Consider the following 13,933-nt stretch of genomic DNA (forward strand, 5'->3'; position numbering starts at 1 on the left):
AGAATCCATATTTAGACTTTCTATTTTAAGCTGATCATCCAGGACGATATGAATATCGTCCTGGCCGATATGGGCAAAAACAGAAATTCTAAGTCCCTCAAGTGTGTGTGTGTGTAGGGTTACTTAGCATCAGTCTCTTTGACCATTACAATTTGACTCAAAAGGTAAAAACCAAAAGTACAGATTGTCTCAACCCTAAACCTACGTAATCCTGAACTTGACTTCTTCTTGATCGACCGATCTTCGATTCCTGAAAAGTTAGAAGCAACAAGTAGTCCAAGAGAGAAAGTGTTTGTCAATCATCAAAACATCTGTCATGAAAAAATAGATTTGCAACAACATATGTAATCTTTAAATTTCAGTGCACAAAAAAATAGTTCAAATATTTTGCATTAAGTTGTGCTTGATCCCTATCATCAAAATTCCATTCATAAAAGGAAAGTTCAATTTTGATACCATTTATTTCATGTGTTGGTGCAGAATAACCTTCTTTTACAAGCATCCACATGCAATAATCTATAGATTGTAAGAAAGTGCACATGCGAGTTTTCCAAAAACTAAAAGATATATTATCAAATAGAGGTGGTCAAGTAATGGAATACCCTTCCACCATATTTCAGTTACCAAAGTTAGCCATGGATCAAAATTCAAAAGTTTTCAAAAACTTGATTTTTTGAATCAAGCTCTAATACCACTTAAAAGTTTGTGAGGGGTGTTAAACCCTAAAGAACTAGTCCCTATGCTAACGAAGAGGGGGGTGAATTAGATATTTAAAACTTCTTGTACTAAATGCAAAACCCTTTTTGAAAACTTTTCAAATATTTTTAAACAAACAAGATTAACCCTTGATATGGAAGTAATTAACAAACCAATCAGATATTTCAACCATACCACCAACCAAGGGAATCAAAGTGCAAAAAATAAAGTGCAGGAATAAAATAGAAAGAACACCCATATTTTATTATGATTCGGTCAACTTGACCTACGTCTACTCCCCGGAGCCTCTTCTCCGGGTATTTCACTAAACCACATTGTCTCTCCTTTTGCTCCCACAGCAAGGCAGAGAAGCCCTTATAAACTCTTTTCATTGAACCAGGTGAGTTAGAGAACCTTGACTCATTTCGCTTCCTCCTAAAGCAGGTTGAGAACCTCAACTCATGCTTCCTCTTGAAGAAGGAAGAGAATCTTGATCTAGTGCCGACAAAGACTTCCCTAGAGCCACCAAGGAGCCAAGGATGATGAATGGAGAAGAGAACTCGAATCAGTTCTTGGAGCAACCTTTATGAACACCTCACAAACTCCCCCTGACAAGATTCTCTCTCTCTTCCAAGCTCTTCTTCCCCTTCTCTAAGCTCTCTTTTGTCATGATAACAACAAAATATACTCTCATTAACAAATAAGAGATCTTATAAAAAATGCCTTAAAATTACCCTAATTTGCAACTTGTCATCAAAGATTATTTAGGATAATCAACAGATTGTACTGTACGATTAGTGTAATTCAACCCTTCCAACAAGGATAATCTGGTTCTAATGTATGATTAGAACATATTATTTATTTTAATTGTATAGGTTGATGTGGGCATCATCCTATATAATTAGTTCAAAATCATGCATATCATCCAGCAGATAGTTCAGGATATCTAGGAGATATATATTGGATGATGAAGACATATGACTGATCATCAAGGATGATGCTTAGATCGTCTTATACAATTAGTATAAAATTAGTTATTATTATCAAGCAGATAGTTCGGGTCATCTAAGAGATACATCTGGATGATGAAGAATTAAAACTGATCATCTAGCAAATAGTTCAGGATGTCCAGGTGATTTAGGAGAAGAATAAGGTTTTTCTTACGGATCGTCTAGGATGATCCTGCGATCATCCAGGATGATATGATCGATTAATCTAACCTTAATTACTTTCCTTAATCACCTGGCTAATTTAGACATGATTGTAATGAATCATCCAGGATGATATGGGATCGTCTTGTACAATTAGAACAAAAATCTAAAAATAAAATTTTTCCTAAATGAATTTGGCGGCTGAGTATCTTTGATTTGAGCATATCGTCTAGGACAATGGTAGTATCATCCAAAATGATTTGCTTAAGAAAGTTTATATGATCCAGATGCCCTAATTAGGGTTTCTATTTTTGATTAATCGTCCAAGATGATTTTCCAATCGTCCTGTATGATATGATCAAAAATAGAAAAATTCTAACTCACTAAAATTTTCTCCTGAGTATGTGTGTGCAAGGTTATTTAGCTTCAAGATCCACCAAAGTACATTTGAATCAAGAAAAGGTAAAAGATATATTAAAATAAAAATTATAGACTGACTCAATCCTAGTCTACCTGATCTTGAGCTGATTGATATTCAAGTGAACTTGTGGACTTTAAAGGTTAGTGAGCTGACCATATAAAATAGATATGCATAAATAGCAGTAGTCAAGGAACAATAATATTTGTTATCATCAAAATCATAGAACTTGGATCAAGATCTGCAACAAAAACTTCCACATAAGGCTGAAACATCCTATAAATTATAGCCCAATCCTTAGGATTTATCTTTATACATCCTAAACTTATCATTGAATGCCAATAAATCCAAACGTATTATTGATTTTGCTTGGTTGACAATGATTAGTAACATTGAACATAAAGGATCTATTTTATCATAAACCATCAAACTTGTATAAATATTTTTCTTTTCTTTTTTTTTTTTGGAAAAAAGGGGCAAACATGCCCAATTTCATTCCAAAAAATAAAAAGTTATAATAGGGTATAAATTTTGTAAGAAAAACAAAGAAAAAAATTACAAATAAAAGGAAAAAGTGGAAAGAATTCCACCAATAATAGCTAAAGATAGCCAAAAAGAACAAAACTAAGCATCAAATACTTAACAAACAATAAAAATGAGTTCAAAAAGGAACTCAACAACTAACAGAAGATTAGACCACCAACAAGCTTTCAAACCACATCGAAAAAAAAATAACTAGAACATTAGAAAATAAAACTGCCAAAGCACTCCAAACCAAAAACAAAGCCTAGCAAGAAGAGGAGCCACCCAGTAGAAATAGGCCACCCTCCAATAACTAGTCATCCAATCAAAACATGAAAGCAGCAAAAATAATGAACCCAAAAAAAGCTCTAACAGAAGATAGCAACCCACAACAATCATCCAGCAACCAGCAATAAAATGGCATAGGAATAAAAAACAAACCTAAATAACCAAAAAAGAAACAACTAAGAAGATAAAAAAGAATCATAGAAGAAGGAAAACATAACAAACCTATAAGAAAGAGCTAAGAAGTTATCCATAAATGAATTTCTTGCCATCCAGGGTCAAGAGTCCGGTTGTAAAAATTCACTCCTGAGAAACCAATTAGCTCTTAACGACATAAATAACTCTTTAAAGAAGTAAAAGATTTCATATTAGAAATCTTATCAAAAATATTTAAATCAATTAACCTACATAAAGCATCAGAATTAGAAAATTTATTCTCAAACCTTCTAGAATTACTTTCTCTCCAAATGAAGTAAGAATAGCAAACAATTAAAAAGAAAACTTTCTTAACATTAGAATCATACTAAAGGGAAGAAATAAAATATAATAATTGCTCAAGATTAGGTCTAAATAAAAAAAAAATTAATACTAGGAAACAAATTAGAAATAATACTAAAAGAATAATCATATTAAAAGAAAAGATGATTATGACTTTCATCTCCCTTCAAACAAAGGAGACATTAATATTTCTCTTAACCAGAATATCATCCATTTATATCCTTTTCATCATAGCCATCCAAGCATAGCAAGATTACCTCAAAGCATATCTTTTGTGTCAAATAAACTTAAACCAATCCACCTTATTAAAATTATCATGATAAGCATTATGAAACATATTAAAGGAAGGAAGAAGAACATCATTCCAAGAAAAATGAGACTTTTGAGGATCGGAAATAACAACATGAGAAAAAATACTATAGATAGCTGGAGACAAAGAAGAAGGAAAATTCCATAACTTTAAAGAAATCCAATTCACTAACTTTTCATTATGAAAAGAGAAATCCAAAATAATATTATCCGAAGTAACAATCTCAAGAACAGACTTCCCTAAACACCAAGGGTCCCAATAAAGATAGAGATAACTATTAGAGAAAATATTAACCTGAATCTTGCATTTTATATCTCTTGCAACATAAGAGATATTCTTCCAAAACAAAGAAAAAGAGTGCGTAGAAGGCTTCCAAAAATATAAATACTTATACTTAATCCAAATAGCCAACGCCCCATTATCATTAATAATTTTCCAAATAAGAGAACAACGAAAGGCAAAATTTAGAGCTTTAGGATCAAATATACCAAGACCACCATTAACCCTAAGCTTACAAACATTATTCTAAGCAATAATATGAATCTTCCTACTAGTGGAATCAGCATGAAAGAGAAAATTAGAGCAAACCTTTCTAATAAATTTGAAACAATATTTAGGTAAAGAACTACCTTTAATCCAATAAGAAATAACATTAGATATAGTAAATTCAAGAACTTAACCCTAACAGCAAAAGAAAGTAATTTAGCTTTACAATAGTCTAAAAAAAATATTAATCTTACTGAATAACGGCTGAAAATCAATAACTCTAAGTTTCTTACCAGAAAGAGGCAGGCCTAAATTTTTTAAAGGATACAAAGAAATTCTAATGCAAAGAATAAAACTAATAGTAGCTTCAAGATGATAGTCTACATAAATAATGAGAGAACTTTTATCAGTATTGATAAATAAACTCGAAGCATGCAAAAAAGAGTCTAGAATATTATTCAGCATTCGAGCATTCTCCAAAGTAACTTTACCAAAAATGAGTAAATCATCTACATAGAGTAAATGCAATAACAAATTCTCACCAACCATAATCCCCTCAAAAGTATTAGATTGAGAATAATCAACCAACATATTAGAAAGTGCATCCATCACAATACACAAGAGATAAGGAGAATGATGACACCCTTACCTAAGTCCTGAGGAAGAATTAAAGAACCCATGCATAGATCCATTAAGAATAATAGAAAAAAAACATCCTCTATACAACCTTTAAACCAAGAGATGAAAATAGGAGGAAAACCTTTTTGTGCCATCCTAGAAATCAAAAATTCACGAGAGACTGTATCAAAAGCCTTATGAATATCTAATTTAGCACAAAAATATTTTGTACTAGAAGCATAGTAAATTATCTAAGCAGCTCAGCTGCAAGAATGATATTATTTGTAGAAATTCTCTTCTTTATAAAACCCTATTGGCTCTTATGAATAATAAAAGGCATAACTCCATTAATATGGTTAGCCATGCTTTTTTCCATAATCTTATAAAAAATAATACAAAATGAAATAGGCCTGTAAACAATAACACCAGCAGCACCAATCTTCTTAGGAAAAAGAGAAATAGCATTCGGTTTAGCCACTCTCTACATGAAACCAGTGTTAAAATAGTAAAGAGCAGCCTTACATAAAGAAGATCTAACAATATCCCTTGAAATTTTAAAAAATTCAAAAGTATGCCCATCAGGTCCAAGAGTAGAAGAATTAGGACTATTAGAAACAATTGTATAAATGTTAAACCAAGTCATGCTAATGTTTCCAAAACATCATAAACATTAATTTATACATGTTTAAATAAAAATAGACACTTGGTGAGCCATGGTTGACCAAAACTACCATTGAACATAAAATTGAGCTAAAACATTTTTTCATACAATTCATTACATGCGAGCCTTGGCATGAAAAAAAAATCCAACTTATTTCATAAGTCATTTGAAAGACAGAAAATCTAATCCCTAGGTATAGTGAACCCTAGTTAACCAAGTCAACAAAGGTTGATTAAACTAGACTTATGGCCTTCATTCTTCAATTTAATTAACCTAAGTGATCCCTGGCCTCCAAACCCCTCAAACCAGTCCATTGGAAGCCCATGGGCTTGCTCAAGCAGATACAACCCTTGGCCCCACTAACTTAATCCATTTGGGTTTACCTAAATGAACCTAAATTATTTAAATGATCCAATTCATTATACATGTAAAATTAAATTGAGCCATTCCTTCATTTAGATGTCTACAGACCATTAGCATTTACCCTAACAAGCCCAACCAATGGGCTAATTTGGCTTAGCCATTTGCACTAATTACGTGTCAAAAATAAAGTTCCCATGAGTCAAATTAAAACCTTGATGTAATTAGTGAAAGCCAACCCATTATCCCTCTCTCATAGTTTCCATATATGTACCCAACACATCTCAGACCAGAAGGATGCCTAATGTGGCCGGAATCGTTAAAAAATAGCCCAAAAATCATTGGTTCAATGATAAAAAAATTTTCAACCCACCAACATGGGTTGTAACTTCTCAAATGTGTTGCTAAACTCCTGTTGGATTGTCCCCATCTAAATGTGCCACCTAATATAGCCCAACCTGGCCGGAATCTTAATATAATATATATCAGTACATCATATAAGCTCTAAAAATTTATCTTAAGTGGGGTTCTATTTTTTTTATTATAAACCACTCCCTAGAGTTCCCCTGGGAGTTCTTAAGCTTTGACAAACCCCTAGAGCCTTCTCAATTTGAATTCAATGAAACGCTTGCAAGCTCTTCTAGCCAAACAACTATGAATCAATCCATTGCTCCTTTTGCCTCTCCAATATTAAGAGGAAAAGTTCTCTAAAGTTAGTTGAGTGTGAAGCAAGAAAGAACCCATAATATTTATCCTTTTATCCAAAAAAAAAATAATATTGAGCCATCTAGAGCTTTGTTTTGGTCAAATATAAAGAGAACGTTTAATCCATGGTTATCTTACAATTGGATTTGAATATCCTAGCCAAATGATCCTCTAGGATTATTTTGAGCATGTTAGTTTAAGTAAATTTACTAAATCAAGAAAGAAAGTGTTCCTGACTGAAACTTCATGTGAGAGGTTAAATATGAAATCATAACCATCTATTCAATTTAAATTAATGGACTAACATTAATTCTATTTAGCTAAATTTTATGTTACACTCCTATTTTTAGAAATAATAATCCAACCATTTGATTTGTAATCGAATAGCTAAGAGAATTATCATGCTATCTGAGGGGCCTGTTGTCCCTTAAGTGGCCAATTAGATGGCACCAAGTGTAAAAGAGTGCACACAGTTAACCAATTGATGGTATAACTTCTTTAATCTAATGAATTAATTAAAAAAAAATCCTAAAATTTTAAAAAATTATATCTCCTCACATACTTGACCAATTTTCATGTGTGACCTTTCTATTAACTTAGCATGTGGAGACCTATAAAACCCTATAAAATTGAGGCTTAATTTAAGTGGGTTTCTTGACATTTGAGAAATACTCTCCACTGTATTTCTTAAACTACTTTATGTAAGAAACTTTAATTGACTTCAAATTTTTAGGGACGATTATAGGGGATGTTTGACACATTCATAATACTATTCAAGTGGATTTGAAGTATAGTGAAGCCTTAATTGGAATTTCAAATTTATAGGTCAGTGTTTGAACTAGAAATTCAAATTTTCTTGATTATGAATCCATAAAGAATCTTGGATTGATCTTTTATGGATTGTTAGATGACTTATCAATGGTTAGTTAATGATTAATTTTACCCCTAGTCTAGATAGCATATAGTTTATTTTCAAAATTATATATAAATTTTCTTTGCAAATTCACTTTAAACCCTAGGAAGGCTTTGATGAGCTCAAATTACTATGATTTAAACCATTTTTGGCATTACATGTTATTTTCCTAGACATACAATTAGAATCCTAGGATTCCATCTTTTTTGTACCTTTACACACGAATATGCTTTTACTACATATATGCATACATATTTACATTGCTTGCTATGTAGACAAACCAACACACAAAAGCTCATGGCAAGCTAATGACACACCAATAGATGGGGCAGAGCCTACTATACCTATTTGTATTTGGAAATAATGTTTCCAAATTTTTCTCATAAAGTTGGACATGTAGATTTGCATTGGTCAAATATAAAATTTTAGAGTTAAGGTATTTTTTTTAAATTGGAATTAGTTAAGTGCATTTGATACCCTAACATAGTTAAATCCTAATAATATCATAAACCTTAATCATTGATTGATAAAGAAATAAGAACCTATCTACCTTGCATATACTAAACCTAACAAATATTCTTTTATAAAAGTGATTAAGGGGCACAATTCTTACATTTCCTTCCAAGAAGATTATCTCGATCATCTAATAAATTGATACTTAAACTAAAATTAAACCCAAATCTAAACTTATAAATCCCAACCATAGAATATGTTAGAGAGTTTCTAGGTTTAAAAAAATATCAATCACTTTACCATTCAACCTTTGACTATCTAAAGGAATTTTTGAGGATTTGATCCAATCCCAATTGGTAGGTCAAAATTCAAGCCCTTGACAAAAACCTTTAAAAATAAAAAAAGTTTAAACACCGCTTAAATCAAGATTTTTCTTAAGATTCATCTTGGGGTGTAATTAACCATAAGTGTTTCTTAAGATTTCATCCAACATCGTCATATAAAACTTCGAGCAACTCCACTCGCGAAGGGTTCTTGTCATTATCTCTACTACTGACTAAACTTTTAAATCTATGGTACACTTGATTTCAATATCAGTTTAAACTTCCTTTCAATCCATTATTGCTTTTATTCATTTTAGCCTTTAGTAGAATCGGCCAACATTAAAATCCTCGACATACCTTAAATTGATTTTAACATGAATTAAACTTTCATTTATAAAATCTAGTTTCAATCATGCCCCAGTTATGAATAATGCATATTAGTTGCATTTCCCTGTATAGCTTGGTGTAATTAGCTTGGTATCATTTATTAAATCTAAATTCCCATTTTAATCTTTCCACTAGTCTTGTGTAATATATTATAGTTACATTTCTTCATGTAGCTGCTCGATGTGGTTACTTGGAGTGGATCAAAATTTTATCATTTAATACTATATATCTAAAATCTTAATTTTTTCTTTAAACTTGTTCTGGGGATCGTGAAAATTCGGTTGGGTTTTTCCATACCTAAAAGTCTTGTCTAAAGACGATTAATTCAGAAAAACTGATACAAAATTTTGATTTCAAATTTAGAAATGGTGAGAAAACACATCTTCAATTTTCTTGATAATCTAAACATTGCATTTAATTTGTTCCAACTCCTTGAGGAAAAACATGATCAAATTTGGTTCTAGATTTAAAAATCATCAAATAATATTAAAATGGTCGTTAGTTCATTAGAATCAAATATGAGGAATTCTCCTATAAAAATATTGCATTAGAGTTCACAATTGAGAGTCGGTCTGTGGTTACTCCCATAGCTTCTAAACCCTTTGTGTTCTCTTATCTTACATTCCTTAAATGTTCTATCAGCCAGAAGTTAAAGTTAGTCATTCAACCTAAAATGTGTCAGCACTTTTGTGATTAGGTCTTCTTCAGCTACAGTGGACAAAAATAAGAAATGTAGTCTGAGGTGAAGGATTTAGAAAGTAAAGTTTTTATATAAGGAAATTCTATTATTTTTATAAAAGAGTTTGAATCAAGAAAAATCCTAGTAACATCTCCACTTACATCGTTTTAGCTAAATAACCAATCAGTTAAAGTAAAATCAACAAGAATTAATAACCACACTTTAAAAGGTAGCCAATCATCTTCTCATCGTGATGTGAGAGGCTAAAAGCCATAAAATAACCAACTCCAACATCTACTGAGAAGAAGGTTTGGTGGCCTAAAATTATAGCCATTTTATCTACACTCATCGTAACTGAACATAAAAAAATAAAAGTGTTAAGGAGAGCTAAAAGTAATGTTTCATTGGAGTCTACATCAGATAGAGAGTATACCCATTGAGAAAATGATGAGTGAATTAAAAGAGAGGACATGAAAAAAGATGAGAAAGACGCTATTAAATTGGCCACTATAAGGTAACATGATGAGAAATATCCGTTGAAATTTGTATGGTTTCTACAAAGGCATCAACTCATAAGGAGAAAGATAAAGTTAAAGAATCTTTTAGACATGGAGGTTGAGGAAGGTGCTGCACCAGACTTGACTCATCATTCATTAGATCAGATATACAAGAAAGATGAAGAAATTTCTAGAATGGTGAAGATGGAAGAAATAATTGCCTCCTTGGCTATGCTACAGCATAGAGAATCTTATTCACCTTGAGTATAGGTTGAATCACCTTGGTTAGAATCTACTAAATATGTTCATAACGATATAGAAGAAGTTAAAGTAGAAAAAAAAGTATTAAACTTAGAAAAAGAATCAATACAATTTATTCATATGAAGTAGATGGTAGAATAGTATGTAAAAGTAGCTTTAGCATAGTCCCTGGGTACTTCAACTATTCTATGGGGTATGTCATGATTTATACTGCTTTCATTAAAGAATTTAGATGGCCTGGACAACCCCTAGAAGCACTTAGTACATTTAGAGCTAATTCATGTAATGCTAGAAAATGTGATGTATTTTTATTTTGATAATTTTTCATCATTCTATCAAGGGTTGAATTTGATTGGTATGTTGAATTGCCTAATGGGTCTATCCATATCATTGCAAAGCTAAAGCCTTTATTTGTAAAAAGATGTACTTAGGCTAGACATAATGTCACTATTGAGGATCTAGTGGTTGAGAAATAGAAACCCAGAGAAAATTAAGTAGATTATAACATGAGATTATGGAATCTTAGCATGAAGTGTAAATAGTTGAAAGGGCAGTATACTATAAAAATCTTAGTAAAGAGTATTCATGGTTTAGTAGCCTTCCTATTAAAATGGTTTACCTTAAAAGCATTTGAGAAGTTGATAAGTAAGCCCTTATACTTAAAGAGGAAGCTTTTTAATTATCATTTTTAAATGACCATTCTTCAAAAGAGGTCAAGAAATTAAAACTCAAGAAGGTCTTGGGAAAAAATTTGGGTCAGCCCTCAAAGCAATTAAATGTAAACAGGTGAGGAAGGTGCAAGTAAATAATCTACCACGTACTTTATAGTTCTAATAGAGCCTTAGATCTCAACAAGAATAGTAATTAAATCCCTAATCCAATCCTACACTATATGAGAGTAGAGAGATCTTTGAGGCCCTCATAAATAAATCATATTCATTTAAAATAGAAGCAATTAAGGAAATTATCAAGAACCCCCTAAAGAAATTTGAGTTTAAATTGCCTGAACCTAAGAGGCTGAAAAAAGTGGGAAAATCAGGGAAACCTGATTATTATCCATATCACTTGATGTTGGGCCACAAATTTGAAAATTTCATCACCTTCAAAGAGTTTCGAAAAAAGAACATTAAATTCAGGTCAATTATGATACCAAAGGAGTATTTAGTAGATTCAAATAAATAATTGCTAAATGTCTAAGTGGCGAGCCTTCAACACTCCCTTTAATTTTAAAGTCGTATGATGCATGGGATGTTGCCTTATTCCATTCCTCTAAAAAAAATTCAAAACAATGTTTCTTGTTCATCTAACTGAGGCTGAGTTTGGGACGGCTTTTTTATTGCTTCTAAAAGCAGCTTTCAAGTATAAAAATTAATTTTTTTAATTAGAAAGCTGCTTTAAGAAGCAGTAAGAAAGCCGTCCCAAACGAAGCCTAAGTGTCCCAAAGAACATTGAGCCTATCTAGGTTGATTTGGTAGCTCCTAAGGAAATTCAGAAAATAACCCTGACTAAATATTTTAAGGAACTCTAAGTCACCGAGACTTTTATAATCTCACAAAAGGGTGGAGAAGAAAAATAAAAGTAAAGTTATATCAAATAAAGTTATACTCTCCATGGATGGGGGACCTAAATCCCTTGTATCGCTGACTCTATAAGATTTCTATTTCTCCCACTTGGTAGTAAGAATGTAATGAAGAAAGATTTAGTGTACATCAAGTCTATTTCTGATGATTATTCAGTTAATAGTTTGAGAAGTTTAATAGAAAATAATTCAATAGAATAGAAATGAATTCAATGAACTTAAAGAATTTTTAAAATATTTCTTTTACAGAGATGCCACTATGATAGACATTCAGGATGCCCCAATTAGCCTAGAATTTGAAATGTATGGTTCTGATAGTTCTTTGAATGAAAAATTGGAATTATTCAAGAATCCATAAGCAGATGATCCTAGTACCTCTTCCCCTAAAGAGATAGTTTAAGTAAACCTTTATAGTTGTAAAGTTCTTCCATAGTGAATGTTAGCAACATATAAAGGAAAATAAGTCGTAGATAATCTTAAAACTTTAACACAATCTTAATAGTACAAGTTCAAGAACCAACTAACACAGAAATTCCTAAAGTAAAATATAATCTCTTAGCTCATCTTAGAAAATTTCCTATGAAATTGAGTATCTACGATGCTTTAATCTTATCCAAATAAATATTCAAGGATTTAATCAATCCATTGCTCGATCTGAAGATTAGTATCGCTAAATTAGCATTAATACACTCAGAAGAAGCCTTATTATTCAAAATGGTTTCTAAGAGTAATATCTTAGATGAAGGCTTGTTAGTGGGAACTGCCAATCATAATCACCCATTCTATATATTAGTAAATGTGGATAAGTTAAAGTAGGTATATATGAAGATGCTACATATTATCTGATAAGAAGTAGACAGTCTTTTCTACATACTTCAAATCATTTGAAAAAAAAAATAAAGAAGGAAAAGGGAAAAATAAATGAAAAAAAAAAAAAGAGAGAAAGTAGAGCATCCTAACCTTAAACAAAACATTTGATGGCATCCTACTTCACCATCATAAAGAGATGGTAGAATGGCCCAACTGTTTGGAAGGAAAGGTAGAAGATGGAAAAATGAAGAAATAAAAGAAATTGTTAAATAATGTTTGTTAATAAAGATGCCACCAAACATTCTTCTTTTCAGAATGATGATAGTAACGAGTTGGAGGACTTGTCTTTGGTAAAAGATTTTGGCAAAGTTTTATTTCAATTTTCAAATAGAAAATGTAATAAGTTAGCTCATTATTGTGCTAACTTAGTTTTATTTGGTGATTTTTTTTTTTGTAAGATGTTAGGTCTAATAATATTCCTCCTACCTTTCTTTCTTTGTTAAAGGAGGAATGTGATAGTTTGTCTATTACTCAGTAGTTTGTATTAGATCTTTTATTTAATGCTATTTGCATCTTTAAAAAAAAAAACAAAGATAGATAGATCGAACTATATAACCACCACTCTCTCTTATTCATTCAAGGGATGTCACGTGTACAGGGTTGTGTGTTGTGTTGTATTAGTGATTTGTGTAGCGTTGTACATTTTACTTTTTTTTCTATATATTCCCTTTCAAGTAGCCATCAAAACCCTATAAATAATATGCGATAAGGAACAGTTTGAGACATAATGCTGGACTTTTAACTCATTGTTGATATCTTATCACTTTTGAGACTCCTAGTTCCTTTAGCAATCTATAATTTTTCCTATATTCTCTCTACTCTCTATTCATAGAGATCCTAGCTCATTAGATTGGCTTGCCACTAAAGTCTGATGTCATCTACGGATAAATTTGGATCCAACAATATGATTCCTACCTCATCCAACTTAGCTTATTACAAGTGGCTTATACTTTTCACTATACAAAGGAAATTATTTAAAATCCCTCTTTGAATAATAGACAGGGTGTCAGGCTACCAAATTGGTTGAGCTGTGATTTTTGGATATTATTAAAGTTAATAACTTAATTTTTATATTTCACAATTTGATTTTATTTAAAATAAGCTTTTCAACCACAATAATAAATTGCTGAAAATAAAATGCAGAAATGTAAAATAAACACTGTAATTTATAGTAGTTTAGTCCAACAAGACCTACGTCCACTCCCTGGAGGCTATCTCTTCAGGCATTGCACTATTACCAAAGTGACTCTCCTTTTTCTCC

This window comes from Dendrobium catenatum, unplaced genomic scaffold, assembly GCF_001605985.2.
Source record: "Dendrobium catenatum unplaced genomic scaffold, ASM160598v2 fragScaff_scaffold_133, whole genome shotgun sequence".
In the NCBI taxonomy this organism is placed as follows: domain Eukaryota; kingdom Viridiplantae; phylum Streptophyta; class Magnoliopsida; order Asparagales; family Orchidaceae; genus Dendrobium; species Dendrobium catenatum.